This window comes from Trichechus manatus, unplaced genomic scaffold (assembly GCF_000243295.1).
Source record: "Trichechus manatus latirostris isolate Lorelei unplaced genomic scaffold, TriManLat1.0 scaffold00079, whole genome shotgun sequence".
In the NCBI taxonomy this organism is placed as follows: Eukaryota; Metazoa; Chordata; class Mammalia; order Sirenia; family Trichechidae; genus Trichechus; species Trichechus manatus.
This window is the reverse complement of record NW_004444015.1, coordinates 12,605,420-12,611,188: the sequence shown is the minus strand read 5'-3', so window position 1 is coordinate 12,611,188 and position 5,769 is coordinate 12,605,420.

Here is a 5,769-nt window from a genome sequence, read left to right as displayed (position 1 = left end):
TCTAACTCAAAAAAAAAAAAAAAGGCCAGACTTACTGGCCTGACAGAGACTGGAGAAACCCTGAGACTATGGCCCTCGGACACCCTTTCAGCTCGGTAATAAAGTCACTCCTGAGGTTCACCCTTCAGCCAAATATTAGACAGGCCCATAAAACAAAATGAGACTAAAGGGGCATACCAACCCAGGGGCAAGGACAAGAAGTCAGGAGGGAACAGGAAAGCTGATAATGGGGAACCCAAGGCCGAGAAGAGGAGAGTGTTGACATGTCGTGGAGTAGGCAAACAAAGTCACAAAGCAATATGTGTATTAACTGTTTAATGAGAAACTAATTTGCTTTGTAAACCTTCATCTAAATAACAACAACAAAAAAAATCTTCCACTGTTGTCCACACCCCAGAGGCAACCAGAATTTTTGTCAGTTGCATCATTTCCGGAAGTTTACCCCTCTCATGATCTTCAACCACTGGATCTCCTGGGCTTTCATCAACCACTGGGGGGAAGTTTCTCTGCTCAAATCTCAGCTTACATCATCATCATTTTTACCAACTCTGCCGACCCGATTGAAAAGACATGTTTGAAACTGATCAATTAAACCTATTTCTAGATAGAGAGGAAAAAGAAAAGAAAAGAAATCGAACGACGCATTGCATTGGGCAAATCTGCTGCAAAAGATCTCTTTAAAGTGTTAAAAAGCTAAGATGTCACTCTGAGGACTAAGGTGCGCCTGATCCAAACCATGGTGTTTTCAATCACCTCATATGAATGTGAAAGCTGGAAAATGAATAAAGAAGACAGAAGAACTGATGCCTTTGAATTATGGTGTTGGCGAAGAATACTGAGTATACCACGGACTGCCAAAAGAATGAACAAATCTGTCTTGGAAGAAGTACAGCCAGAATGGTCCTTAGAAGCAAGGATTGCGAGACTACATCTCATGTACTTTGGACTTGTTATGAGGAGGGACCAATCCCTGGGGGAGGACATCATGCTTGGTAAACTAGAGGGTCAGAGAAAAAGAGGAAGATCCTCAGCGAGATGGATTGACACAGTGGCTGCAACAATGGGTTCAAACACAGCAACGATTGTGAGGATGGATCAGGACCAGGCATTGTCTTGTTCTGTTGCACATAGGGTCGCTATGAGTCAGAACTGACCAGACGGCACCTAACAACAGCATATCCGTAATAGCCAAAAACTGGGGACAGCAAAGATATCCTTCAATGGGTGAATGGTTTAACAAACAAACAAACAAACAAATCCGTGGAACATCCATTCCCTGGAATACTACTCAACAATAAAAGGCATGGGCTACTCATACATGCAACAAATTGGATGAATCTCCAGGGATTTATGCTGAATAAAAATAAAAAAAACAAGTCTAAAGGTTACATACACTGTGACTCTATTTATATAACCATGGTTGTAGGTATAAAACCTGCACGTGTGATAAAGTTATGCAGAACTAAATACACACACAAATGAGTACAAATAACACTGGGGAAAGCTTAATAAGATGAGTGGATTGTATCAATATCAATAACCTGGTTGTGATATTATAAAATAGTTTTCCAAAACGTTACCATCGTTCGTTCTCTATGTATTATATATTTTAAATATGCATGTGAAGCTACAATTATCTAAATACAAATTTCAATTAAAAAATACAGGAGCAAAATCTTACAATGCTAAGCTCCTCCAAGTTTCCTATCAAGGTGCATTTCTTCTCTTCCCCTGTGTACATTTAACTCTAAGATATTCTCCAAGATTGTCTTTGTACTCTTGGAGACCTTGGATCTACGGTTTTTCCCCTTGCTGAAAACAAATCACTTTAGGATTAGGGTGCAAAAACAATGCTCTGAGAAGAAAATCTTGAGGCCGTGGACTGCCATCTTAACAGTGAATTGATTCACTAATTCCAGATGATTTCAGGAAGAGAGAATGACCCTTTTGCACCTTTTTTTTTTAACGCAAATGGTTAAATGGGCAGAATCTTGATCCAATATCTAGAATATACTCTACTGTGGTCGTGGGAGAATATGCAATGAGAGAGCTAAGAACCAAACCTAAGGTATAGAGATGAAAAGGATATGGGGAATGGGAATCCAGTACATGATCTCCATCTTCCGCCACCAGGAATACCCTGTTTAGACCAAGGGGAAACTGAGCTCCAGAGACGGCAGGGAATATGATCTGGTTTATTAACGGTTTGGGAGTGACTTTGCGTTTGTGCCAGAGAAAGAGGGAAGTGGTCTCCACGGAAGTCAGTGCTGTCTGGAGGTAGCCTAGAAGCAGATTTTCCCTTTATGATGAGGATATGGCTGCTTAGTCGGGGCACTTGGTGATAGAAATAAGGCCTCTTTTTCCCTTACTATTTTCCTTCTATTCGGTCTCACTCTCTCAGCTCTCCTGCCAGTATTAGTATGAGGGAAAGGAGAATATAAACTGCTCCACCACCAGGAAGGCTTCCATCTCCATTTCCCGAGTGTTACTTGTACTCATTTGTGTGTGTATTTAGTTCTGCATAACTTTATCACACATGCAGGTATGTATATCCACAACCATGATTATATAAATAGAGTCACAATGTATGTAACCTTTAGAGTTGTTTTTTTTTTCATTCAGCATAAATCCCCGGAGATTCATCCAATTTGTTGCATGTATGAGTAGCCTATGACTTTTTATTGTTGAGTAGTATTCCAGGGAATGGAAGTTCCACAGTTTTGTTGTTTTTTGCCTTTTTTAAACTACTCACCCACTAAAGGATATCTTTGCTGTCTCCAGTTTTTGGCTATTACGGACATGTTGTCGTTAGATGCCATCTAGTCAGTTCTGACTCATAGCGACCCTGTGTACAACAGAATGAAACACTGCCCGGTCCTGCGCCATCCTCACAATCGTTGCTATCTCGTGGATATAGCTGCTATAAATATACATGTACAGGTCTTGAAACACAAGTTTTCATTTCTCTGAGAAAAAATTCCCAAGGATACAATTACTGCTTCATATGGTAATCACATGTTTAGTTTTATAAAAACTGCCGAACTGTTTTCCAGGGTGGCTGTACTGTTGTACATTCCCGCCAGCAAGTTACGAGTGATCCCACTTCTCCACATCCTCGCCAGCATCTGGGGTTGTCACTATTTTTTATTTTAGCCATTATTTCAGGGTGTAGTTATACCTCATTGTGGTTTTCATTTGACTCTTCCTGTTGGCTAATGATGTTCTACATCTTTTCATGTGCTTATTTGCCATTTCTATGTCCTTTTTGGTGAAATATCTTTTGCCTGTATTCTAATTGGATTGTTTGAGTTTTTTTGTTTGTGTCTTTGTTTTTACTGTTGAGTTCTGAGAGTTCTTTATAAAGATACTAGTTCTTTAAAAAAGAAACTAGTCCTTTTTTGGGATGTGTCGTTTACAAATAGTTTCTCCCAGGCTGCAGCTTGTCTTTTTGTCCTCTTCTCTTGGGGTTCTATAGAGCAAAAGTTTTTCATTTTTGATGAGGTCCAATTTATCTTCCCCCTCACCCACCCCATTATGGATTTTTTATTTTGCTGTCAACTCTAAGAACTCTGCCTAGCCCTAGATTCTGAAGATTTTCCCCAATGTTTTTCCTAAAAGTTTTATAGCTTTATGTTTAAGTCCGTGATCTATGTTTAACTAAGTATTGTATAAAGTGTGAGGTTTATGTTGTGGTTTATTTATGTCTTGCCTACAGATTTCCTGTTGCTTCAGTAAAAAACCCTGTTGCTGTCAAGTCCATTCTGACTCATAGTGACCCTACAGGACAGAGCAGAACTGCCCCATAGGCCTTCCAAGGAGCGGCTGGTGGATTTGAACTGCAGATCTTTTGGTTAGCAGCCAAGCTCTTAACTACTGTGCCACCAGGGCTCCATTGCTTCAGTACCAATTGTCAAAAGAGGTTATCCTTCCTCCATTGAATTGCTTTTGCACTTTTTTCGAAGATCAGTTGGGCATATTTGTATGCATCAGTTCCTGAGTTCTCTATCCTGTTTCATTGGTCTTTGTGTCTATCCCTCCAGTAGTACCATCTTGTCTTGGCCACTGTAGCTGTACAGTAAGCCTTAATATTGGAAAAGTGGTTCTTCCCACTTGATTCTTTGTCAGGATGGTTTTAGCTATTCTAGGGCCTGTACCTTTCCATATAAATTTCCAGAATAAACCTATGTCCACAAGAAATTTGTAGGCATTTTGATAGGAATTTCATTAAACCTATACATCAATTTGGGGAGAATTGACATCCATGATATCCATGAACACGGTATGTCTCTCCATTTATTTAGGCCTTCTTTGTTTTATTGCATCAGCTTTTTGTAATTTTCAGCACCAGCTCCTCTACATTTTTTTTAGGTGTATGCCTAAGTATTTCCTTTTCACTGGAGTGATTATAAATGGTATTGTGCTTTTAATTTCATTTTCCAGTGTACTTGGCCAATAAAAGAACCTGTAATTTTATATTGTCCAAAAGGGGCACCAAAAAAACCCAAATTCATTGCCATCGATTTGATTCTGACTGATAGCGACACTGCTCTTGATGTCTCTGAAATCAGGGAATGAGTAGAACAATCCAGCATTGAAATCTTTTTGTCTTTTCCAGGGCAATGAAAAACTCTGGAATTCCGCAGAACACCCACAGACATACACCACACATACTACATGTGTTGTTGTTGTTGGGTGCTGTCGAGTCAGTTCTGACTCATACTGATCCTACGTACAACAGAATGAAACACTGCCCGGTTCTTCAGATCCTCAAAATCGTTGCTATCTTTGAGCCCAATGTTGCAGTCGCTGTTTCAGTCCATCTCTTGAGGGTCTTCCTCTTTTTCGCTGACTCTCTACCAAGCAAGATGTCCTTTTCCAGGGACTGGTCCCTGCTGATAACATGTTCAAAGTATGAAAGATGAAGTGTCACCATCCTCCCTTATAAGGAGCATTCTGGTTGTTCTTCTTCCAAGACACATTTGTTCATTCTTCTGGCAGTCCATGGTATATTCAATATTTTTCACCAACACCCTGATTCAGAGGCATCAGTTCTTCTTTGTTCTTTCTTATTCATTGTCCAGCTTTCACATGCACATGAGGCGATTGAAAATACTGTGGCTTGGGTCAGTCATACCTTAGTCCTCAAAGTGACATCTTTGCTTTTTAACACTCTAAAGAGGTCTTTTGCAGCAGATTTGCCCAATGCAATATGTCATTTAATTTCTTCACTGCTGCTTCCGTGGGCATTGATTGTGGATGCCAGTAGGATGAAATCCTTGACAACTTCAACATTTTCTCCATTTATCATGATATTGCTTATTGGTCCAGTTGTGAGGATTTTTGTTTTCTTTAGTTGAGGTGTAATCCATACTGAAGGCTGTAATCTTTGATCTTCATCACTAAGTGCTTCAAGTCCTCTTTGCTTTCAGCAAGCAAGGTTGTGTCATCTGTATGTCAGAGGCTGTTAACGAGTCTTTCTCCAATCCTGATTCCTGGTTCTTCTTCATATAGTCCAGTTTCTCAGATTATTTGCTCAGCAAACATACTGAATAAGTACAGTGAAAGGATACAACCCTGATGCACACCTCTCCTCATTTTAAACCATGCAGTATCCCTTGTTCTGTTCAAACGACTGCCTCTTGGTCTACGTACAGGTTCCTCAGGAGCAAAATCAAGTGTTCTGGAATTCCTTTTCTTTGCTATGTTATCCATAATTTGTTATGATCCACACAGTTGGAAGTCTTTGCATAGACAATAAAACACAGGTAA